General features: G+C 43.1%; 1 protein-coding gene across 2 annotated transcripts in view; it reads right to left on the reverse strand.

Annotated features, from left to right (window-relative positions):
* Positions 1-26,748, reverse strand: part of ADCY3 (adenylate cyclase 3) — an 87,475-nt gene that overhangs the window by 47,754 nt on the left and 12,973 nt on the right. The gene's annotated exons all lie outside the window — the stretch shown is intronic.

Below are 26,748 nucleotides of genomic sequence, written 5' to 3' on the forward strand. Positions count from 1 at the left end.
GTATGGAAGATGAGGCAATTGAGCCCCCTTTCTTATCCATATGAGAGACTGCTATTGATTGTAGCATCCCTTATTACCATATTGCAGTAAAAACAATCTTAGCATGCTTTAGACTACTACAACTCCTATGACATTCAGCCAGTGTAAGGGTCACAACTTCAATAAGTCTGGCCCTTATTGTTCAAAAAGCCTGAAGGGCTTCAGGTTGTTCACCCCAGATTGAAAACACAAACATCATTCTGAATAGAATGATTTCAACTGACATTCAGAATTGGAAATAATTAAACTGAATTTTTTAAAAGCATGACATTAGTTTATAAAATTGTTTTAGCCTGAATAAATAAATTCAGTTCTTCTCACAAGAGCAAACAGAATCCTCATCTCTTTCTAACCTCTGAAAAAGGTTCTTTTCACTAAAATATCTCCCCATCTAATTTCTCTGTATCATACTAGACTTAGGATATTCTGCCTACAAAATACAATCTCTGCCACCAATTAATGTCCAGACCCTCCATCCATTAAAATGAATTAAGTATTCTAAATATGGCCTTACCAGTGTGGTATAAACAATAATACCTCTTCCTGTGGTCTTGATACAGTGGTGGGTTGGTACCGGTTCTCCCCAGTTTGGGCGAACCAGTAGCGGTGGTGGCAAGAGGCTCCGCCCACCTGCCTGGACACTTCTGCACAGAAGCATCGCAAGCATGAGCACGCGCGCATGAGCAAACCGGTAGCAAACTAAGTTGAAACCCACTACTGTCTTGATCCTAGCCATCTGTTGATGCAGCCTAGGATTGTGTTGGCTTTTATGGCAACTGCAGTATACTACTAAACCATATTTAAATGTGGTCCACCAGGGCACTTAGATCCCTCTCATAGCAATAGCAATAGCAATAGCAATTAGACTTATATACCAGTTCACAGTGTTTTACAGCCCTCTCTAAGTGGTTTATAGAGTCAGCATATTTCCCCCAACAATCTGGGTCCTCATTTTACCGACCTTGGAAGGATGGAAGGCTGAGTCAACCTTGAACTTGTAAGATTCAAACTGCCAAATTGCTGGCAGCCAGCAGTCAGCAGACGTAGCCTGCAGTACTGCATTCTATCTACTGCACACCCACGGCTCATCACAACAGTGGCATATAAAACAAACAAACAAGCAAACAAACTTGTTTTGAAAAAAACAAAAAGTGAAAAAAGTAAGGTTCTACATTTAGGCCAAAAAAACCCCAAAATGCACAGGTACCGGATATGTGGTACCTTGCTCAATAGTAGTAACTGTGAGAGGGATCTTGGAGACCTAGTGGACAACCATTTAGATATGAGCCAGCAGTGTGCAGCAGCTGCCAAAAAAGCCAACACAGTTCTGGGCTGCATAAACAGAGGGATAGAATCAAGACCATGTGAAGTGTTAATACCACTTTATAATGCCTTGGTAAGGCCACACTTGGAATATTGCATTCAGTTTTGGTCACCACGATGTAAAAAAGATGTTGAGACTCTAGAAAGAGTGCAGAGAAGAGCAACAAAGTTGATTAGAGGACTCGAGGCTAAAACATATGAAGAACCGTTGCAGGAACTCGGTATGTCTAGTTTAATGAAAAGAAGGACTAGGGGAGACATGATAGCAGTGTTCCAATATCTCAGGGGTTGCCACAAAGAAGAGGGAGTCAAACTATTCTCCAAAGCACCTGAGGGTAGAATAAGAAGCAATGGGTGGAAACTAATCAAGGAGAGAAGCAACTTAGAACTAAGGAGAAATTTCCTGACAGTTAGAACAATTAATCAGTGGAACGACTTGCCTGCAGAAGATGTGAATGCTCCAACACTGGAAATTTTTAAGAAAATGTTGGATAGCCATTTGTCTGAAATGGTGTAGAGTTTCCTGCCTGGGCAGGGGGTTGGACTAGAAGACCTCCAAGGTCCCTTCCAACTCTGTTATATTATATTATATTATATTATAAACAAACAAATAAATATGTTAGTGCTGCCACTGAGTTTGTTTCACCCAGTCTCTTTCAGTTCAGGGCCCTTTTAATTATACTTGAGTACATACAGTTAGCTTTTCCTTTTCCCCTTCCCTTCTTCCCTCATTTACGATAATTTACAATTGGGGAGGAAGCAAGAACAAATTAAGACAAATTTAAGCTTCTGTGTGATTGAAACCTTCATCTGGTGAAGGTTATATTCCTTGCTAGGTCCAGGGAGGTTCAAAGTATACACAAACACTCCTAGAACAATATGATTTCATTTTACCGACCTCAGAAAGATGGAAGAACTGAGTCAACCTTGAGCTGGTGAGACTTGAACTGCTGAACTGCTGGCAGTCGGCAGTCAGCAGGATTAGCCTGCAATATTGCATTCTAACCACTGTACCACCATGACTACCCATAACAACAATAACTTGAATTGCTATCATGACTTTAAAATCTGTCTAAACTTTGCAATTTGATATACTAATCAAGCATGAAAATAAGCTTTAGTGCATACTTATATTACAAGCCAATCTACTACTACAGGCACAGGAATATGGTTTGGGGAAAATGTCCCTCCTTGGGGAGAGCATTTCTCAACTCTTCTTCAATATACAGTGTCACACAGTATGCTAAGCTGCTTCCAGATACATCTTTCAACGTACGCTATAAATAGTAATTTAATGGAGCATCCAGTCAAGTTTGTAATCTTTAGCCATTAAGTCTTCTTTCCTATCTTCTTTCTTGATGGGAATAATCTATTTATTTAAAAAGGCATTGTGACTCTGAGAAACTTACTTCAGCTTAAAATTCATATAAACAGAAAGCTAAATATACCACTGAGTCTAAATGTCGTAAAAATAAGTAATCAGTTCAAGATTGGTAATATTTTTAGAGCTCTCCTAAGCCAACATTTTAAAATTATTTCAAGCATATTGATAAGGTATTACATTTTTTATGGGAAGGACAAACACCTAAATTTCTTTTATTTAAACATTTCTATCATAAAGAAATGGGAGGAATATAATTTTCCAGATTATTGGGTTTGTCAGATTTTGACATCAATGTTTCTTCTGAGTATACAGAAATATGAGTTTCATCTCTATCCCCCTGACAGACATACACTCTAGGGATAATCCTTATTTGAAACTAACAGGTAAATCACACAGACCTAAATAATACATTAATCAGTTTATTGCTAATCATTTTTTAAACAAACGGAAATATTGCAAGAGCAATTTGGATTGTCTAAAATTGCGAAATGGCAGTATATTTTGCATAGCACATGTTAAATTGTCTCTTCATTTTACAATTTAGTGTAGATGGATTAGCAACATCTAACATTGCCAAATATTGAATATATTGAATATTGAAATATGTTTTGGATTATTCTAAATCTAGAGTTATAATAAGAAAGACCCTTTCGGGCTGAAACCAGCTGTTCTTTCTGAAGGTGTTTAGATTCTGAGGTAAACTGCACCTACAGCTAAAGAACAAATTAGGTCTCTACTGCCACCAATGCTTTGTTAGAAACCAATTTCTCCCTTTCACACCAGCCCTCTGGAGAACCAGGAGATGTTTGAAAAAAGGGAAATCCTCACCCAGCTTTGGTCTAGATAAATACAGAAGGGGAAACCAAATGTAAATATGGGAATTAGTAGCTCAGCCAAGCTGAGGTAGGTCATAGAAAGCAACCAGTCAGGGTTGAAACAAAAAGTCAACTTTAGTGAACATGCCAAAAAAGATCTTCCAAATATATGCAACCAGTGTTTAAAATTAAGTGCAAAACATCTTAATGCAATTTTAACTGTAGCCAAAACAGCTCCATCTCCCACCTTGCCTGAAGTAAGCCCACATCCAAGATTCCAACCAGGGGTGCTATTCAGCAGGTTCTGGAGAACCAGTAGCAGAAATTTCGATTAATTTGGAGAGCCGACAAATACCATCTCTGGCTGGCCCCAGGACTGGGGTGGGAATGGAGATTTTGCAGTATCCTTCCCCTGCCATGCCCACCAAGCCACGCCCACAGAACTGGTAGTAAAAAAAAATGAATTCCACCACTGATTCCAACCAACTCCAAACTCTCGAAACCCTTCCCATCCCAAATCTGACCGAACCCTCTTCTTTTCTTTTATTGGACCAAAAGGGTGAGATGACTCCTTCTGGGCACATCAGATTGGCTTTGATTTAAAGGGTCAGCTGCTCACCATTACAAGTTTTCTTAAAATAAACAATGAAAGGAGTTAAAGCAATGGAAAAAAACAATAAAAAGGAAGAAATAAAAAATGCACAATTCCCCAGACAGGAAAGTATGAAATGACATTTGGTTCCTTTATTTGGAGGGAAATCAATAGCAGCAGCCCCTCTGCTTTCTTAGTTATCTAAATTGTTATAGATTTTATGTGAAAGGTGTGTGTGCAGCAGTGGTGGGTTGCTACCAGTTCACCCGGTTCAGGCAAACTAGTAGCAGCAGCAGGAGGCTCCGCCCACCTCCCAGATGTCAAATACGATCTGTGCATCCGCAGAAGCTTCTGTGCATGTGCAGATGGGGCACACGTGTGAGTGCAGTGGGTGCACACACAAGCAAACTAGTAGCAAACCTACCCCTGGTGTGAAGTAATAATAATAACAGAGTTGGAAGGGACCTTGGAGGTTTTCTAGTCCAACCCCCTGCCCAGGCAGGAAACCCTATACCATTTCAGACAAATGGTTATCCAACATTTTCTTAAAAATTTCCAGTGTTGGAGCATTTACAACTTCTGCAGGCAAGTTGTTCCACTGATTAATTGTTCTAACTGTCAGGAAATTTCTCCTTAATTCTAAGTTGCTTCTCTCCTTGATTAGTTTCCACCCATTGCTTCTTGTTCTGCCCTCAGATGTTTTGGAGAATAGCTTGACTCCCTCTTCTTTGTGGCAGCGCCTGAGATATTTATTTATTTATTTATTTATTTATTTATTTATTATTTTGATTTTTATACCGCCCTTCTCCCGAAGGACTCAGGGCGGTGTACAGGCAAAAATAAAACAGGTAATAAATACAATGTACAATTTAAAATGCAAATTAAAAAACTTATTTTATAATTAGCCTAAAAAGTTTAAACTATATAATAAACTAAAACCCCATTTAAAATTATTAATAAAAATTTAAAATCGATAAAATTTAAGCCAGCCCCGCGCGAATGAAAAGATGTGTCTTCAGTTCGCGACGGAAGGTCCGAAGGTCAGGTATTTGGCGTAAACCCGGGGGAAGTTCGTTCCAGAGGGTGGGAGCCCCCACAGAGAAGGACCTTCCCCTGGGGGCCACCAGCCGACATTGCTTGGCGGACGGCAACCTGAGAAGTCCCTCTCTGTGAGAGCGTACGGGTCGGTGGGAGGCATGCGGTAACAGCAGGCGGTCCCGTAAGTACCCAGGCCCTAAGCCATGGAGCGCTTTAAAGGTCGTAACCAAAACCTTAAAGTGCACTCGAAAGGCCACAGGTAGCCAGTGCAGTCTGCGCAGGAGCGGTGTTACGTGGGAGCTACGCGTAGCTCCCTCTATCACCCGCGCAGCTGCATTCTGGACTAACTGAAGCCTCCGAGTGCACCTCAAGGGGAGCCCCATATTGGAACACTGCTATCGTGTCTCCCCTAGTCCTTCTTTTCATTAAACTAGGCATACCCAGTTCCTGCAACCGTTCTTCATATGTTTTAGCCTCCAGTCCCCTAATCATCTTTGTTGCTCTTCTCTGCACTCTTTCTAGAGTCTCAAATCTTTTTTACATCATGGCGACCAAAACTGAATGCAATATTCCAAGTGTGGCCTTACCAAGGCATTATAAAGAGGTATTAACACTTCACGTGATCTTGATTCTATCCCTCTGTTTATGCAGCCCAGAACAGTGTTGGCTTTTTTGGCAGCTGCTGCACAGTATTGTATTATATTCATCAATAGAATCCCAGAATGTCAAAATGCTACATTCTAAAATTAGGTCTGCATTTCATGTGAACTAAATGAATATTTTTCCCCACATACGTAAATATGTGGACAGTCATCTATCAGAGATGCTTTAATTTGAATTCCTGAATCTGCAACAGATTTGAGCTAATGCTCCAAATGGCCCCTTCCAACTCTGTGATTGTATGCTTTTTTAAAACCAGTTTCTGAAGAGGGCAGAGCAGTTGCCAAACTTGTTACTTACTAGGGACAATTGCAACACACATTACTAATCAGTTAATGTCATAAATCATTTTATTCTGCCTTAGTAAAATCTCAGCTCAAGTATCGTGCTCAGTTCTGGGCATCACACTTGAGAGAAACTGGAACAAATTCACAGAAAGACAACAAAGATGATTGGGGAACTAGAAACTATGCCCTGAGAAGAGAGGTTAGAGTAATAGGTATGTTTAGTTTTAAAGAGAAATGAAAGAGAGGCTCTTCAGAGCATTCTACAAATAATTGAAAAGATGTCCTACAGACTCCTACATTAGGACTTTTCTACTGTTCTAGAGTGCAGAATATCAAATAATTGATCTCAGTTACAGGAAAGCATTGTTGGACTGAATGTTAGAAACAAAGTCCTAGTAGTAAGAGCAGTTCAACTAAAGGCAAGTGACAGGTTCTTTTTCATTGGTCCCATACAAGCAGAGGCTAGAAAGCCTTCTATCCAAGATGCAGCAAAACCAACAAATAATTTAGATTCCTGCACACAAGAGATAAAATTCAATGGCCTTACTGACACCTTCCAACTTTATAATTCTATGTTCCCTTAGCACAGTGCTTCTCAAATAGTGGGGCGGGCCCCCCAGGGGGGCGCGAGGCTCCATAAAGGGGGGCACGTTTGACCTCGGCAAACACTGTCATAACAAGCTAAGCCCCGTGTTTACAGTCGTGCGGGGGGGGCGCGAAAAATGTTTTCTTCTTCCTAGGGGGGCATGACAGAAAATAATTGAGAAGCACTGCCTTAGCAACAGTTCCTCTACCAGCAATAATCCTTTCATTGAATAAAAGTGAACATTATGACAGAGAAATCAGGAACTGGCAATAAATAATTGGAATTCTGGACCTCTTAACCTTTTTTTTTTTGCAACTTTTAAAGTACTGAAAGTCACATTTCAAAAAGTCAAGGGTAAACCTACCTCAACACAAACTCTTTTTAAATATATTTTGCATATAATTAAAATTATATGGAGAGGGTGCGCAACTTGGGCGTCCTCCTGGATGAACGGCTGTCTTTTGAAGATCATTTGACGGCCGTCTCCAGGAGAGCTTTTTACCAGGTTCGCCTGGTTCGCCAGTTGCGCCCCTTTCTAGACCGAGATGCCCTATGCACGGTCACTCACGCCCTCGTGACGTCTCGTCTGGATTACTGCAATGCTCTCTACATGGGGCTCCCCTTGAGGGGCATCCAGAGGCTTCAGTTAGTTCAGAATGCGGCTGCGCGGGTGATAGAGGGAGCCCCTCGTGGCTCCCATGTGACACCTCTCCTGCACAGACTGCACTGGCTACCTGTGGCCTTCCGGGTGCGCTTCAAGGTCTTGGTAACTATCTTTAAAGCGCTCTATGGCATAGGGCCGGGCTATTTACGGGACCGCCTGCTGCTACCGAATACCTCTCACCGACCCGTGCGCTCTCACAGAGAGGGACTCCTCAGGGTGCCGTCAGCTAGGCACTGCCGTCTGGCGACACCCAGGGGAAGGGCCTTCTCTGTGGGGGCTCCCACCGTCTGGAACAAACTCCCCCCAGGACTTCGTCAACTTCCGGACCTCCGAACCTTCCGTCGCAAGCTTAAAACACATCTATTCATCTGCGCAGGACTGGATTAGATTTTAAATTTATATTGGTTTTAATGGGTTTTATTATTTATATTGTTCTTTTAAAAATTTGGCTATGTATTTTTTAACTGTTATTTTATTCTGTATTTATATGTACCTTTTTTATTTGCCTGTGAACCGCCCTGAGTCCCTAGGGAGATAGGGCGGTATACAAATGTGATAAATAAATAAAAAAAATAAAAAAATAAAAAAATTAAATACAACTAAAATGCTTAATATCCAGTCATGTAATGAATACATTTCTTCTTCTGTCCCACTGAAAGTTATAATTTGGTAACAATATCTGGAGCTGTTTGTAGACTATATAGCTAAGGCACCACCACCAGATGGATTCGTAACTGGCTGACCAACCACACTCAATGTGTAGTCCTCAACGGAACTACATCCACATGGAAGGAAGTATGCAGTGGAGTACCCCAAGGCTCTGTTCTAGGCCCAGTACTCTTCAACATCTTCATCAATGACTTGGACAAGGGGATAGATGGGGAACTCATCAAATTTGCAGATGACACCAAGCTGGCAGGAATAGCCAACACTCCAGAAGATAGGCTCAAGATACAGAAAGATCTTGACAGACTAGAACATTGGGCACTATCTAACAAAATAAAATTCAACAGTGAAAAAAGTAAGGTTCTACATTTAGGCCAAAAAAACCCAAAATGCACAGGTACTGGATATGTGGTACCTTGCTCAATAGTAGTAACTGTGAGAGGGATCTTGGAGTCCTAGTGGACAACCATTTAGATATGAGCCAGCAGTGTGCAGCAGCTGCCAGAAAAGTCAACACAGTTCTAGGCTGCATAAACAGAGCGATAGAATCAAGACCACGTGAAGGTCCTGCTTCTGCGCATGTCCAAGATGGCGCCGCCCTGCTGATCGGGGACGCGGCGACGGGCCTTTCCAGGCTCTTTTTGGGTCGGGGGGGGGGCCTTAATACCATCATAGGCCCCCGCCCTGATGGAGGAAGATCCAGCCACCCGTAAATAGGGTGGCTGGGCGCCGACTCAGCGGGCGTTGGGAGAAGCCCCGGAGTCACGGCGGAGTCACGGCGCCTCAGAGGGAATCCTGGCGGCCTAGCGGCCTGCCGAGCCGCCGCCAGCCTTTTTCGGCGGTTTGGCGGCGGCGGCGGCGGCGGGGGGGGGGGGTAGGGGGGCGTTGGCAGCGCCCCCTGGACCCCTGCCTGGAAGACTTGGCCAGTGGAAGTTGAGGTTTGGAGTCTGGGCGTCTCCGGTGGCGATGGGAGGAGCCCCAATGAAGATCTGGAGGGCCGCCCGGGCTCCATCGGCCCTTCGAACCTGCGGTGGCGAGGGCGGCGGCCTGGCCCTTCCCTCTCCGTCGGGCGTTGTCACTGGTGAGCCCTGGGTCTGCTGGCGGATTTGGCGACGGGTGTCCCCCTCTCATCTAGGGGAGCTCCAGTGGCCTGCTCGCGGTGGCGATGGGGGCGTTTCCAGTGGCGATGGCCTGGCGGAGGCGGTGGGCGGCGGCGGCCTGCCCCGGTGCTTTGAAGTGGCGGATGGCCCGATAGGCCCAGGGTGGCTGTGGCCTTGCCCTAGTGGCGCGGATATGTGACAGCGCCGGGGGGAGACCCGCGGGGCCAGCGGACACCCCTCCACTATTTACCATCTTTATAACATCCCTACCATCGTGCCTCTCCCCTTTCTTCCTTAGCCCACCCCAGGTCGTTTGTATGGGGTGGTGAACTGACTGAGTCAGCGGTTTTGTCATCTACCGCACATGGATTATCTCGAACTATTTCCCATCAGGACAGACTGGTCATGGTCATTTTATCATCTGTTATGACTTTTGCTGCCAACTTGACCAGCCCAGGATGGGCCTTGCCCGGACCGTCTCAGTGATGCGAACATTTACTGCGGCTGACCTTCTTGCCCTGCGAGATGCCCTCTCTCATGGGTCTGGCCTCCAGATTATCGAGGCCCACCTTGAGGACGGGCTTTGGAGTCCCGAGAGGTGGCATCACGAAAAATAGGAGGCTTAGGGTTTTTAATTGGCTGTTTTAATAGATTTTTAAGGGAGTTTTAAAGGGATTTTAAGGGGAAGGAAACCACGGGCTTGGGTTGGGGGTGGGAGGAAGGTGGGTGTTGGGGGTAACCCGTCGGGGGGGAGTCCAGTTCCTGCACATGCTCGTGGCGGGGGGTTGGTGGGTCCGAGGGTCATGGGGGGAGTCGGTGTTCCATTGGTGGAGGGTGGTGCTATTTCCACGGTTAGGGGGGGGGGGAGATATGGCGGAAGTGGGGCTCATATCGTGTTAGGGGTGCGCCGATGCTTACAGGCGATCGCGCGCCCGAGCCCTCAAACTTCTCCCGTTCCCGGATGGTCAGGATCCTCAGGGCCCTGGCCTTGGCTGATGTTATGCAATGCACGGTCCGTGGCCAATAAGGCCCCCCTAATTCACGATCTTATTCAGGGGGGTGCCGCGGACCTTATGGGCGTTACGGAGACCTGGTTGGGCCCAGAAGGGGGCGTGCCCCTTGTTCAGATGTGCCCACCGGGTTTCCGAGCATTTCATCAGCCGAGGGGCCAGGGTAGGGGTGGTGGGGTGGCGGTTGTGATTAGAGAGAGTCTAGAGCCGAGGGAGACCACTGTACCTCAGATTGCCGGGGGCGAATCCTCTTGTGAGATGGGGTCATAGATGTCAGATGGGCTTGCTGGTCGCACCTGGCTCCTTGCTACGTGACAGCTGCCCTGCCCGAGCTCCTGGAGGTGCTTGCTGGGGTGGCAGTTGAGACCCCAGACTTTTAGTCGTGGGGGACTTTAACTTGCCATCGTCCGGCTCGTCATCGACGGTAGCTCGGGAGTTCATGGCTTCCATGACGGCCTTGGACCTGACCCAAGTAGTTGATGGCCCTACTCACGTTGGGGGTGGCACTCTGGACTTGATTTTTGTCTCTGGTCAGTGGTTGAGAGATCTGGACTTAAAGGAAATAGTCATTGAACCTTTGTCATGGTCAGATCACTCTCTTCTTCGTCTGGACTTTCTGACCGCCATTCACCACCGCAGGGAGACGGAGCCGACACGTTGGTTCCGCCCCAGGCGCCTGATGGACCCGGAGGGGTTCCGGACGGAGCTTGGGCCATTTCCTGAGGGTCTGGCACACGGCTCGGCTGAGGAACTTGTTGCGGCCTGGGAACGGGCCGCGCGGGGCCTTAGACCGGTCGTGCCTTTGCGGCCTCTGACCCAGCGCAGGTCCCAACCAGCCCTTGGTTCTCCGAGGAGCTGAGAGGGATGAAGCGCCGGAGAAGACGCCTAGAGAGTTCCTGGAGGTTCAGCCGCTCAGAAGCTGATCGGACACTAGTGAAGTCCTATACTAGGCTTACCTAGTGGCAATGAGGGAAGCGAGGCGCCACGCCTCCTCATTGCATCGGCAGATAACCGCCCAGCCGCCCTGTTTGGGTGACCCGCCTCCTCCCACATCAGGGGAGCGGGATGACCCGCTGCAGGACGTGCTGAGGAGTTTAACGGTTATCTATACGATAAAATCGCTCAGCTTCGGGATGGTTTGGACCAAGATTGCGGTGATACGGGTGAGACGGCTGAGGCGGTCTTGGTGACATTGTATGGGATGAGTTTGACCCTGTCGCCCCGAGGACATGGACAGGTTGTTGGGGAGGCTGAATGCCACCACATGTTTACTGGACCCGTGCCCTCCTGGTTGGTGCTGGCCACGCAGGAGGTGACACGAGGCTGGCTCCAGGCGATTACGAGCGCTTCTTTGGTGGAGGGAGTCTTCCGCCGCCTTGAAAGAGGCGGTGGTGAGGCCCTCCTCAAGAAGCCTTCCTGACCCGCTGTTTTAGGTAATTATCGTCGGTCTCCAACCCGCTCGCGAAGGTTGTAGAGAGTATGGTGGCATATCAGTTTCCTTGCACCTGGATGAAACTGTCTATCTAGACCTGCTCCAGTCCGGTTTCCGACCCGGTTACAGCACGGAGACGGCTTTGGTCGCGTTGGTGGATGATCTCTGGAGGGCCAGGGATAGGGGTTGTTCCTCTGCCCTGGTCCTATTAGACCTCTCAGCGGCTTTCGATACCATCGACCATGGTATCCTGCTGCGCCGATTGGAGGGATTGGGAGTGGAGGCACCGCTTATCGGTGGTTCTCCTCCTATCTCTCCGACCGGTCGCAGTCGGTGTTGACAGGGGGCAGAGGTCGGCCCCGAGGCGCCTCACTTGTGGGTGCCGCAGGGTCGATTCTCTCGCCTTCTGTTTAACATCTACATGAAGCCGCTGGGTGAGATCATCAGTGGTTTCGTGTGAAGTACCAGCTGTACGCGGATGACACCCAGCTGTACTTTTCCACACCGGACCACCCCAACGGTTATCAAGTGCTGTCCCGTGTCTGGAGGCCGACGGGTCTGGATGGGGAGAAACAGGCTCAAGCTCAATCCTCCAAGACGGAGTGGCTGTGGATGCCGGCATCCCGGTACAGTCAGCTAACCGCGGCTGACCATCGGTGGCGAGTCACTGGCCCCGATGGAGAGGGTGCGCAACTTAGGCGCCCTCCTGGATGAACGGCTGTCTCTAGAAGATCATTTGACGGCCGCCTCCAGGAGAGCGTTCTACCAGGTTCGCCTGGTGCGCCAGTTGCGCCTTTCTGGACCGGGAGGCCCTATGCACGGTCACTCACGCCTCGTGACGCCTCGCCTGGATTACTGCAACGCCTCACATGGGGCTCCCTTGAAGGGCATCCGGAGGCTACAGTTAGTCCAGAATGCGGCTGCGCTGGTGATAGATGGAGCCCTCGTGGCTCCCGTGATAACACCCATCCTGCGCAGGCTGCACTGGCTACCTGTGGCCTTCCGGTGCGCTTCAAGGTTTTGGTGACCACCTTTAAAGCGCCCATGGCATAGGGCCGGGTTATTCACGGGACCGCCTACTGCGACCAGATACCTCTCACCGACCCGCGCCTCACAGGAGGGACTCCTCAGGGTGCCGCCAGCTAGGCACTGCTGCCTGGCGACGCCCAGGGAAGGGCCTTCTCTGTGGGGCTCCCGCCTCTGGAACGAGCTCCCCAGGACTCCGTCAACTTCCGGACCTTCGTACCTTCCGTCGCGAGCTCAAGACACATTTATTCATCTGTGCAGGACTGGCTTAGATTTTAAATTTTATAGGGGTTTTAAATTGATTTTAATAATTATATTTCTATTTTTAATGATAGGGCATTGGAATAAGTTTTTTAAAGATTATTTTAATTTTGTGTATCGATGTTTTATATGCCTGTGAACCGCCCTGAGTCCTTTGGGAGATAGGGCGGTATATAAATTTAAATAATAAATAAATAAATAAATAAAATAAGTGTTAATATCACTTTATAATGCCTTGGTAAGGCCACACTTGGAATACCGCATTCAGTTTTGGTCGCCACGATGTAAAAAAGATGTTGAGACTCTAGAAAGAGTGCAGAGAAGAGCAACAAAGATGATTAGGGGACTGGAGGCTAAAACATATGAAGAATGATTGCAGAAACTGGGTATGCCTAGTTTAATGAAAAGAAAGACTAGGGGAGATATGATAGCAGTGTTCCAATATCTCAGGGGTTGCCACAAAGAAGAGGGAGTCAAGCTATTCTCCAAAGCACCTGAGGGTAGAACAAGAAGCAATGGGTGGAAACTAATCAAGGAGAGATGCAACTTAGAACTAAGGAGAAATTTCCTGACAGTTAGAACAATTAATCAGTGGAACAACTTGCCTGCAGAAGTTGTAAATGCTCCAACACTGGAAATTTTTAAGAAAATGTTGGATAACCATTTGTCTGAAATGGTGTAGTGTTTCCTGCCCGGGCAGGGGGTTGGACTAGAAGACCTCCAAGATCCCTTCCAACTCTGTTATTATTATTATTATAAATGACTAAGGACTACAGCTAAGAGCTATAAAAAATATCCCTGGGATTTTGGTAGTACAGTACATCTCTGGTTTAAAGTTAAACCTTCAATAAAAATGATCAATATAAATGACACTTTGTAGTTGGGTAAGCAAAAGAAACAATAAGACCAAAACAGAAAACGGTACAACAAGACAAAAATTAGCACCCAGATATCTCATCAGCAACATTTCAGATGCCATTGCTCTTAGGTCTTCATTAATGTGTTTTGGAAAAGAAAAAAGCATTGTCATTTCTCTAGATATTTGAATATCAAGGGGCAAGAAGATGTCTGGGGAAAGCAACTTTTTGCACACAGTTAGCATCCCATAACCAAAGAGCAAATAGATCCCTATCTTAAGTCCAGAACCAAACCATGTGTGGCTTGGATGACTGCTGCCAAAAGTTGCCTATTTTTAAGCCTTCCCCCCCCCCCAATCAGCTCATTTTCCCTCAACTATTCTAGAATGAACTATACAATACAACTATTCTATTCATTAACACATCGCAGCTGATACAGTTTTGGATGTGGGACAGTACCGAGATAGTTTTAAAAGGAGAATTGGCAAATGAAAAAATGAAAGTTTTCTTGCCAGCAATGTCATCTGAGTAGAGCCTCCACATAAAGAAGCTCTAAACAAAACATGTTGGGCACAAACTATTAGCTATGAGCTGTTAACTTCTGGCCCCATTCATGACCATTTGGAAGCTGATCACATCTACACCTAGAGATACTACAATTTATTCCATTTACATCCCACTTCTTTTCCTCACCAAATAGAAGACAGCAAACCATGTTCAACAGTCTGGGTTGCTAGACAGTCTGGGTTCCATTTTAAGTGCAATCAATTTCCTGCATAATGTTTTTCTGTTTACTGTGTCAAATGCTGCACCAAGACCTATAAAGGCAGCAAAGAGTTGTTTCTCCTTACTGACATATTTTGGAATAGAATAGAATAGATTTTTTATTGGCCAAGTGTGATTGGGCACACAAGGAATTTGTATTGGTGCATATGCTCTCAGTGTACATAAAAGAAAAGATACATTCATCAAGGTACAACATTTACAACACAATTGATGGTCAATTAGTAATTAGATGGTTCAAGACAAAGTGACTGTCAATAATGGATCACTTCTGTCTAAAGCCTGCTTGTTCTTCTGCAAAAACACACTTTTCATCAACCCAGTTCTTGATTCTAATCAAGTGGAACCTGGCAGATATTGTATTTTAGCCATAATATTTATTAGGCTAATGGTCCTGTAATTGCTCATGTTTATTCTCTTTTTTTTAATTTATAAGAAATTATAAGTTTTGGAACTCCTGTAGGGTACAAACATTTAGGAAACATCTGCCTAGGAGCTTGGTCAATGAGAATATTTCTCAATATTAATTGTAAACCTCTCATCTGCCCACTGTAGTTGAAAAAAATTCTGTTTTCTTTTCTGAAGTTTTTACATTGTAACACAGGCTTACCTCACAATGACATGTATGCCTGCAAGGGATGGTGATTTGGGACTTCTGTTCCAAATAATTCACTTTTCCCTCCCCATTTGGCTAGTGAATGCCAAAGATTATTTTCCTGTAGATAGCTAGAACTACCAATATTTGCATGTCTTAAAATTACATCACCCATTTTCATATGGTTAGCAAACATTCTATTAAGACACAAAATATCCCTACTTGCTCTATTTTTTTACATACATACATACATACATACATACATACATACATACATATATACATACATACATACGTATGTATGTAGGTGTGTGTGTATCTGAAAAATAGGGTTATATATATCTACAAAAAGAGAACACAGATTTAGCCAATTGATCCAACGTCTCCAGGAAAAATGGAGTGAACCACTACAATTTTTAAAATTTATATATAAATAAATATATATAAATTAATTTTTTTCTCCAAAAAGACAACCCCCCTTGAAAAGAAGCCCTACCATGTTTTTGAGTGCATGCAATCAAATTAAGCCCCATCCACAAAATTAGCCTTAATTAAGACCCCGTGAAGGGGGTGGGGCTGCCCTACTTAGCAGGTCTTGCATACCCCAACACCTGCCTTGCATTCTTCTGTGGCCGCTTCTTCTGCGGCCGCTTGACGCCACTTGCACACATTGCCCCAACCTCCGTTTCGCCTTCAGATGCCTTCCGGCAGGCATCTGAAGGCAAAACAGAGGCCAGGGCGATGTGTGCGAGTGGCAGCAAGCCACTGCAGAAGAAATTGGCCAGCAGCAGGCCCCTGCTGGGTGGGGCTGGGCAGTTTGTGCCACTGCCGCGAGATGAGTCAATAATTAGAACCCTCCAAAAAGAAGGCCTAGCCATTTTTTTCAGGGGTCAAAAGAAAATAAGACCCGGACTTTTTTGGGGGGGTAATAGGGTCACAAGGTGCATGGGACCATAAATCTTTAAATTTAAGTCACCAAATGATTGCTCAGCCCAGCACTGAGGATTATTCAACCAATAGTTAATAATTCTTTAAAATTCTACAAATTAAAACAGGAAAAATCTCCATGAGGTGAAGGTCTGCCTGACACCTTCAGAAAACAAAGATAAAATCCATCAAACGATATTTCAGAATTCCTAAGCTAAAAGACTGGGATTTATTTTAAAATAAGATAACTCTCTCATTCAAGTGCCTCTGAAAAAACATTTCTAAGAATAATCTGAGGGAAACCCACTCCATCTCCCACCCCCACCTTCAACACCAATAATTCTCATGCATCTTCTCCATTTACTAGCCATTTTTAACACTCTGGAGTTGTCATGACAACCACCTATGTTCTGAAACACTGAAAATGTGCTGGATTCAAGATAAATTTTAAAGCCTAGTCATTATATTATAACATAGACAAACCTGTATTCATCTCTCTCTAGACATCCTTAATTGTCAGAAATCTGTGCATATGTATATTTATGTGATATAGAATTTATGTGATATAGAATATATAGTATTTATGTGATATATATACATATATACACCCAAAATGGAAAGACTATGTTTCAAATGGGAAAAAAATCAGCTATTATGCTTTTTTCCCTAGCATCATACAGATTTTTCTTGCTAAGGATATACAGTCTAGGCAGTGGTGGGTTTCTACCTGTTCGCCCTGGTTTGGGCAAACCAGTAGTGGCGGCGGCAGGAGGCTCCACCCACCCACCTGGACATCATCATGGACCTCTGAGCGTGCACAGGTTCTGCGCATGTGCAGAAGCGCACACGCAAGCAAAGCAAGCACACGTATACGCACGCTCCCAGTTCCAAACTGGTAGCGAAAGTAAGTGGAACCCACTACTGAGTCCAGGTAAAAATTTCATCACTTCTTGTTGTCTTATTTGCTAGCCTACCATTGGAGAAAATGAATAACAAGAAAAATAAGGTTGACAAAGATCTCTTGAAATGTTTGACCTGCAGAAATTAGTCGATGAACCTTTAGCTATCCAGATGCAAAGCAATACAGGCACTCCTCCACTTACAACAGTTCACTTAGTGACCATTCGAAGTTACAATGGCACTGAAAAAAAATGACCTATGACCATTTTTCACACTTAAAGCCATTGCAGCATTCCCATGGCCACATGATTTACATTTAGATGCTTAACAACTGACTCTCATTTATGACGGTTGCAGTCTCTTGGGGTTGTGCGAACACCTTTTGCAACATTCTGACAAGCAAAGTCAATGGGGAAACCAGATGCACTTAACAACCGTGTTACTAATTTAACAACTGCAACGATTCACTTAACAAATGTGGCAAGAAAAGTTGTAAAATGAGGCAAAACTCAACGTATTTCTCACTTAGCAACATAAATTTTGGACTCAATTGTGGTCATAGTTCGAGGACTATCTGTGGTTGCTGTTACTGAAAGAGTGGACTGCTTTCACAGATGATAGGTAGTCCTTCATTTATAAATAATTTTTATTTCCATTTTCCAACATCATATTTATATACAAACTATTATCCATCATTAGTCATTAATTTTTATTTATTACTGATTCAGGCCTGCCTGATTGCCACTTCCTTTCTTCACAACCTCCCTCTCTACCCTCTACTACTTTCACATCCTTCATCTCCTTCACTTTACTACTTCCTCTCCTCCTTCTCCACTCCTCTCTTCTTACCCTTTCTAACCTTCTTATTCCCCTCCTCCTTCTCTACTCTTTCCTACCTACTTTCTTCTCTCCTTCTACTCCTCTCTCCTTTTCTTTCTGAAATGGCAGTCGAGCAATTTTGGACTCAATTGTGGTCATAGTTCGAGGACTATCTGTGGTTGCTGTTACTGAAAGAGTGGACTGCTTTCACAGATGATAGGTAGTCCTTCATTGAAGGCTTTCAAGCAAAGCTCTGACAGGCCTCTATCAGGGAAGTTTACACTCCAGCAAGCAATCAAACTAGATTACATTCAAAGTTTCTTTCCAACTATATTTATTATTTATATCCTCATGGAACTAATGCAGCATACATAGTTCTTTACCCTACCCAGGTATTAATTTTCCAGCAATACTGAGAGATAGATTAGAAAAACAGGAAGTTGCCATACTGCTATCAGTCCAGTCAAGTATTAACTACAGTGATAATCCTTTAGGGTTTCAAGCAGGAATCTTTCTATCTGTCTTCTATATACTACTAAAACTCACATGTCTGTAACCTTTAACTAGGTGAAATAGTTCATCATAGGGCAACATTTTTTGAACCAAGGTACTTCAAATGGGCTAATTTACAGAATGTGTCCAGTATCCAGACCTATAACTCCTGTGGAATTAAAAATCGCCAAACTTTATAAAACATTTTATGACATAAAAATTATCATACAAAATATCATAAAACATTTCTTCTGCTCAATTCCTGATGACTGACTATGCTGTACAATTCAATATGGAGCCATTTTCAAGCCAGTTACATCTCTGAATAGCTCCCTGAATTTTTGAGAGCTTTTCAAGTACATTAGAAGCTCTGCCATTATTAAAGGCATTAAGTTAGGTTCAGAATGGACTAGTTAGCTCAAAGTCACCCATTACTAAACTCAAATAAATCATGTTAAACCATCTTTTTAATTTAACAATAGTTTCAAGATTAAGCCATAATTATCTGGGTTCATATATAAGCTGAAAATCATGATTTAGAAATCTCAGTGGTTGTGTTCATACATGATTCAATGACACTATGACAAATGAACATATCAGAGAGTTCCATAGCTGAGAAGATTTGAACCTAGCCTCCAACTCTCTGTATAAAATTACCCCTTCTAAGAACTTCTAGAACATTCTGGAATACCTCCAATTGTTTTCTGTTCCAGAATACTTATTTCAGGAAAATTAGCAGAATCCAGGTGGAATGACTGGATTGGTAGAGTCAGTATTTGCCGGTTCTCCAAACTACTCAAAATTTCTGCTACCGGTTCTCAGAACTACTCAAAATTTCCGCTACCGGTTCTCCAGAATCTGTCAGAACCTGCTGGATTTCACCCCTGTCTGAGACCTAAAACTCAACAAATCTTTTGAGTCTGTGCAAAAAGGAGTTTAGTGTGATGACTCCCACCCCCCACGCTTCCCCAGATCCTGCTCCAGGTGTCAGCTTGGAGGAGGATGAACCAGTCCCAAGCACACCTGAAAGGGAGTTGGTCAGTAGCTCCAAGCAGCCATTTAAGAGGGATTTGACTGAAGCACAGCTGCAGCAGGACAGCCCCGAGGCTTCAGGTGAGGAAAGCATACAGCTGCAACCAGTCAGTGATGAGAAAGAGAAACTGCCTTCTGCACCTGATCCAAGAACACATAGGCCAGAGAAAAGGGCAGGAGCAGAGAAGGTCAGCCAAATTATTCACAAGGAGAAAACCTCGCCCTTCTTGATGGGCTGCACCAGGAACTGGCTATTTAGCACAGCAGACAGATGGAGGCAATGCTGGGAATGAGTTCATTTCCTTGTGGTGTGTTCTTGCCTTGAACTTTGGATTGTGTCTCTTCAACTGTTGCCCTTGCCTTGCCTTGCCTTGCCTTGCCTTCCCTTGCCTTTGCCTCTGGATTTGCCTTTGTCTTGAAACTTGCCTTTGCCTTGAGAAGTTGCTTTTGCCTAATGGACTGGAGTTGCCTTGTCTTGAGGACTTGTGTTGGCTTCATTTGAGCAGCCTGTGGAACTCCTTGGGGTTGAGCTGGTGCCAGCACAGAAAATTGCTGGGGAATACAATTCAGGCTCGGAAGCCTTAATAAAGAGTCCTTACACCTATGGGGTGTGTGTGCGCGTGTGCTTGAGTGTGACATCTATGCAAAAGTCACATAATGGTACCACCTACTTGAAAAATTAGTTATTCCACTATAATCACTTTGCTGCATTAGCTTTCAACAACCCCACACTGAATTGACTAGGATCATAGAAAGTGACAGCCCAATCTTTATTCAAGGGCTTGTCACTTTTCAAATTAATATATCTCCATATTATATGGAGGAGATATAGAATGGGGAAGGATGGGACCTTCATTTCCAATTCTTTTTTACTACTATCAGAAAGCTTTCTGACTCTGCTTTCAGTACATTTACTCATGTGGTAAATGTACTATATAAAAATAACCAACATTTTCTTTGCATGCCCACCTTTATGTACCATAACCAAATAGTACTATCCAGTTACAAGAGGATATCCCTAAGATTGCTGAAATAATAATTTAAAAAATAATAAGGAAACCTCTAAACAGATTGATGTTCAGTGGACACGTGTTGAACATCTGTGTATAAGTGTACAATGTCTGTGAACATCTGTGTATGTGAGAACAAAGAAGCTGAATAAAATGAAGTATCCTGGGAGCAGGGCACAGGTACAGTATCTAGAATCCCAAATAGAAACTCTTCATGCTGCAACCCAAAGCTGCAAAATCAGTTTATACTCTGTAAAGCATATATGCAAATATAGCATGAAAATAACAACATTAAAATGCCTGTGGTGAATTGTCTTCCACTGTGATTTGGAAAGACTGTGAAAACAACAGTTCCCAAACACCAGCTCCTCTCTTTTTCTCAAATAAATACCTGTCAGAACCACATGGCATGTGATGAAATCAAAAGGTCTTGTTCCTATCGAAGACTTGAAGAAGTCCTAAAATCATCCACTGGCTTTGCATGTTATTATTGTGCATCCTTTTGACTCAGGAGGTAGACAGTTCCCTGCGGAGACAGTTCAGGGCTTCAGTTGCCTGTGTTAAACACAGGCAATTAGCTTTAAAGAGGGCAGGGAGACAAAGTGTCTGAAAACAAACAAACCTCAACAGCAGAGAAGCAACACAAAGGGATAGAAAGACCAGCATGGCTGATAATCCCAAACATATAACATTCATGTAACATAAATAGTAATACAGGTGGTCTTTCACTTATGACCACCATGGAGCCAAAAATTTATGTTGCCAAGTGAGACATTTGTTAAGTGCGTTTTGCCCCATTTTATGACCTTTCTTGCGGCAGTTGTTAAGTGAATCACTGCAGTTGTTAAGTTACTAATACGGTTGTTAAGTGAATCTGGCTTGCCCATTTGATTTTGCATGTCAGAAGGTCACCAAAGGTGATTATATGACCCCGGAACACTCCAACCATCATAATTATGAGCCAGTTGCCAAGCATCTGAATTTTTATCATGTGACCATGGGGATGCCGCAAAGGTCGGTCACAGGGGTGAAAAACGGCCATATGTCACTTTTTTCAGTGCCGTTGTAACTTTGAACAATCATTAAATGAACTATTGTAAGTCAAGGACTATCTGTAGAGACATAAATTCCTCTGAATAACGTTGGACTGAATAGGCAAGGAAGCTCCTCACCCAAAAGGTTATAAAATATAAGAAGCAAAAGTGGCAGAATTTTAAGCTACACAGCAATGAAAGTTTTTCTGGGAAAACAATGTGATTTAGGCCCAAATTAACTGTTTATCATTAATGAGCTACCTGGAAGAGTTTCAGTGTCAGCCCTGGAGGCCATCTTTTTCTTTGGATCTTTAGGGCTGCCATACTTGGTGGATGGGCATGCTGAGGGAACTGGGAGGGGGGTTGGACAGCGAAGGGATGAGATGTATAGCCATAACTACATTCTTTCACTGGCAATCAAGGATGTTCAGGCTGCACCTGGAGAGGCGTGACTGGGAAACAACTACAGTTAGGATGGTGACCTGATTGGACCATGTGATGGACACCTGGGTGCAGGGGGAGGGACTTTGACTTTCCTTTGGGTAGAGAAAACCCAGGAGACTTTCAGATTCAGGTTTTCCCATATGTGCCAATATGACATCTCTAATAAAACGGAACTTTGAGGTTTAAGTTCAGTGTAGTTTAACATTGAGAAGAGAAGAGAAGAGAAGAGAAGAGAAGAGAAGAGAAGAGAAGAGAAGAGAAGAGAAGAGAAGAGAAGAGAAGAGAAGAGATGAGATGGAAGAGACCTTGGAAGTCTTCTAGTCCAACCCCCTGCTCAGGCAGGAAGCCCTATAACATTTCAGACAAATGGTTGTCCAATCTCTTCTTAAAAATTTCCAGTGATGGAGAATTCACAATTTCTGGAGGCAAGTTGTTCCACTGGTTAATTTTTCTTCCAGGAAATTTCTCCTTAGTTCTAGGTTGCTTCTCTCCTTGATTAGTTTCCACCCTCTTGTCCTCCCCTCAGGTGCTTTGGAAAATAGCTTGACTCCCTCTTCTTTGTGGCAACCCCTGGGATATGGGAACACTGCTATCATGCCTCTGGGCATGCAAAACAATTCATTCAATTATATCATACTTTATCATGAGTCTATAAGCAATATTTTTTTTAAAAGTCCTATTGTTCAGTGATTGCAGAGTATATTAAATCTCACAGCTATTCCACAGAACAGAGTGAAAGACTTTAACCGAGATCCCTCTCTGCCTCTCAGGGAATTACAGCTCTAGTTTTCCTTAGAACAGAGCTTATAGACATTAAAGTAGTATGTGCCGACAGTGTAAATATATACAAGGCTACCCTGGTGTCAAACCGGGAATTCCTCTGAGATTTTCCACAGTTTATTAAGTATACCTTACAACAGGGATCAGCACAGTTTTCTCCCGATGGACGTCCCTATGTGCTCATCGATGGCATGGGTTTAATGGCTAAAATTCATTAATCCAAAATGTTGGTGATATGAGTGACCTCATGAAATCATTATGCAAGTAGCCGTTAGAGTTTTTATTGTGATGTTTCTTGAAGGATGCCAGGTGTGTAGGCATCAACTACACTGAGTATCACTTCTTCAGTCTTGGGAGGAGCAGGTTGCTTTATTCACTTTATTGTGGAATTTACAGGTTTCCAATCCTTAGAACATCTGTATCTTGCAGCTAATCTGGGGAGAAGAATGGAAGGAGGAAGCCATATAATGAACTTTGAGATAAGGGAGTCAAACAGACTGTCCAGATCTGATCCTTGTCTTTTTTGCTCACTCCTCAACTGCCATCTTTGTTTACACACCCAGGCTATTAATATTACCTCCCTAGAGTGAACTTTCCAAAGATTTGTATAACAATTATAATAATAATAAAGTGGTTCAGCAAACAATGTTTATTTCTGAACACTATGTTCCTCTTTTTCCATCTGGGACATGCTGCGTTGCCAAGGTTTTCCTGGCTAGGTACTTCCTGTATCATCAAAATGATCAACACAGAGAAAACCAAAAAGCAGCTTGCAAGACAGTCATTGTAAGAGCTGGGTCACCCAGAGGCGTTTCAGATTGGGATTGGAGTGCCTCTTTGCTTCAGTTGTAAACTCTCACTTGTTGGTTAATGTAAATGTATAAAAGTTTCATTTTTATACAATCTATTTACTCAACTTTACTAGAGTAATTGTTAAGTAAATCTAGCCACTGTATAAACATGTATATTATACACATTCATATATCACTTAAAACAGGATTACATAACCAATAATAACATCCACCCATATTAAGAGAAACATATGTCATGTGAGGTCACAAATTAGTCTTTAAGACTATTTGGCTAACATAAGCTGAGCTACATCAAAGAGAAGGGCCAGGGATAATGACTCTTTTTGTTTGGTTGCTATTAAAATGTATGTTCTTGGACTCTTTTAGCTTTTTCATTCCAATTCTCTGTAATCTACCTTGAAATATGGATTTATATTCATTTTTCAAGATTAAAGGCAGAGTACACTCTTCATATTACTCGGAAATAAATCCAATGAGTGACTTCAATGGTCTTCTTCTCTAGTAAATAAATATTTACTAGTATTCTATTTTTGTTACTATTTTGGAAGAGACAACAGCAAAAATCAAAACTGGAAATTAAATCACTACCATTTTGAGATATGCAGGTGACAAGACTTAATAACAATAAAGAAGGTTTAAAAGAAAGCATGAAAATTATTTTTTGCAAAATAAAATTGGAAAATGAGACAAACAAACAACATGCTTAGCAAATTGATAATTGATCATTAAAAAGTGATGGTTATATATCATTTCATTTTCATGAGTTCAACAAAAGTTAAAATGGACAGTGTGCTGGAGAAGTAAGAAGATTAATCCTGGGGAAGAAGGCAGTGACAAATGAATACAAGATGATGAAAATTAAGGATCTCCAGATCAGCATAAATTTCTTCAACCAAAACCATGGCATCTCATACAGTTCATTAATACATTTTGAGACAACTCTGTATATGCCTTTTACTCCTCCAACCATCAATACCCTCCTTCCTTAAAACACATTGTTTTTCCTGCTACCATTCATAAAATGAAACCCTGATTTCTATTATTTCTTTCACTACAAAATCTATTTAGTCCCAAGACTGGACTAAGGCATTTTGCCTATTGACGCAGTGGAGCTCAAATCAAATCAGATCAGATCAAATCTTTATTATGGTCATAAATCAGCTTACAACCAGTAGAGTAATTGTCCCTCAGCCAGCAACAAAGTGAATTGTACTTAAGTCTGGGGAAATTATTTGAACTTCTGCTGTAGAAAATTTAATAAATGCCTTCCCCATGTGGAAGCACTATAACAACTATAACATATTATGAAGTAACGATTTACTCTTTCATGACTCCCAAAATCAGCCATAGCAGGTGTCTCATTTTGACTAATAGAATAGAATAGAATTTATTGGCCAAGTGTGATTGGACACACAAGGAATTTGTCTTGGTGCATATGCTCTCAGTGTACATAAAAGAAAAGATACGTTCATCAAGGTACAACATTTACAACACAATTGATGGTCAATATATCAATATCAATCAATATAAATCATAAGGATTGCCAGCAACAAGTTATAGTCATACAGTCATAAGTGGAAAGAGATTGGTGGTGGGAACTATGAAACGATTAATAGTAGTGCAGATTCAGTAAATAGTCTGACAGTGTTGAGGGAATTATTTGTTTAGCAGAGTGATGGCCTTCGGGAAAAAACTGTTCTTGTGTCTAGTTGTTCTGGTGTGCAGTGCTCTATAGCGTCGTTTTGAGGGTAGGAGTTGAAACAGTTTATGTCCAGGATGCGAGGGATCTGCAAATATTTTCACGGCCCTCTTCTTGATTCGTGCAGTATACAGGTCCTCAATGGAAGGCAGGTTGGTAGCAATTATTTTTTCTGCAGTTCTAATTATCCTCTGAAGTCTGTGTTTTTCTTGTTGGGTTGCAGAACCGAACCAGACAGTTATAGAGGTGCAAATGACAGACTCAATAATTCCTCTGTAGAACTGGATCAGCAGCTCCTTGGGCAGTTTGAGCTTACTGAGTTGGCGCAGAAAGAACAGTCTTTGTTGTCCTTTTTTAATGATGTTTTTGATGTTAGCTGTCCATTTTGAGATCTTGCAATATGATAGAACCTAGAAATTTGAAGGTTTCTACTGTTGATACTGTGTTGTCAAGTATTGTGAGGTGGAAGTATGGAAGGGTTTTTCCTAAAGTCTACCACCATTTCTACGGTTTTGAGTGTGTTCAGTTCCAGATTGTTTTGGTTGCACCACAAGGCTAGTTGTTCAACCCCCATCTGTATGTGGATTCATCATTGTCTTGAATGAGACCAATCACTGTTGTGTCATCTGCGAACTTCAGTAGCTTAACAGATGGATCATTGGAGATGCAGTCATTGGTATACAGAGAGAAGAGAAGTGGGACAGCACACAGCCTTGGGGGGGCCCTGTGCTAATTGTACAGGTATCTGATGTGATCCTGCTTAGCTTCACCTGCTGCTTCCTGTTTGTTAGGAAGCTTGTGATCCACTTACAAGTCTGTTCCGGTACCTGTAGCTGGTTTAGCTTAGTTAGAAGAATGTCTGGAATGATGGTATTGAATGCTGAACTAAAGTCTACAAAAAGGACCCTTGCATAGGTCTTTGGAGATTCAAGATGTTGTAGGATGTAGTGCAGAGCCATATTAACAGCATCATCTGTTGATCTATTTGCTCGGTATGCAAATTGCAAGGGGTCTAACAGCGGATCCGTGATGGTTTTCAAGTGGGACAGCACTAGCCTTTCAAAGGGTTTCATGACTACAGATGTTAGAGCAACTGGTCTATAGTCATTCAGTTCCTTGATGGTGGGCTTCTTCGGCATTGGGATGATAGTAAAGCATTTGAAGCAAGAAGGAACATAGCACATCTCTAGCAATTTATGGAAGATTTGGGTAAAGATGGGGGCCAATTGGTCAGCACAGACTTTTAAGCGAGAAGGAGTTATCTTGTCTGGGCCTGGAGCTTTTCCTGGCTTTTGTCTATGAAATAGTCTTGCACTTTCTTTTCTGTGATCACTAGGGGTTGTGAACCCAATGAAATGGGGTCAGTTGTAGGAGGCTTGGCTGTTGTTGGTGTGTCTGAGATGGGGGTTGTGGAGATAGGTGGCTGTAGTTTCCTTTCAAACCTGCAGTAAAACTCATTCAGGTCATCTGCCAGTTATTGATTTCCTTCAGTCTGGGAAGGAGGTTTGCCATAGCCGGTGATATTTTTAAGAGTTTTCCACGTTTGCTGGTTCATTTGTTGAGAACTGATTCTTTAGTTTTTCAGAGTAGCTTCTTTTTGCTGCTCTGATTTCTCTTGTTAATACATTTCTGGCCTGATTGTACAGCATTTTATCACCTTTTCTGTAGGCTTCCTCTTTGG

This window comes from Ahaetulla prasina, chromosome 1, assembly GCF_028640845.1.
Source record: "Ahaetulla prasina isolate Xishuangbanna chromosome 1, ASM2864084v1, whole genome shotgun sequence".
In the NCBI taxonomy this organism is placed as follows: Eukaryota; Metazoa; Chordata; class Lepidosauria; order Squamata; family Colubridae; genus Ahaetulla; species Ahaetulla prasina.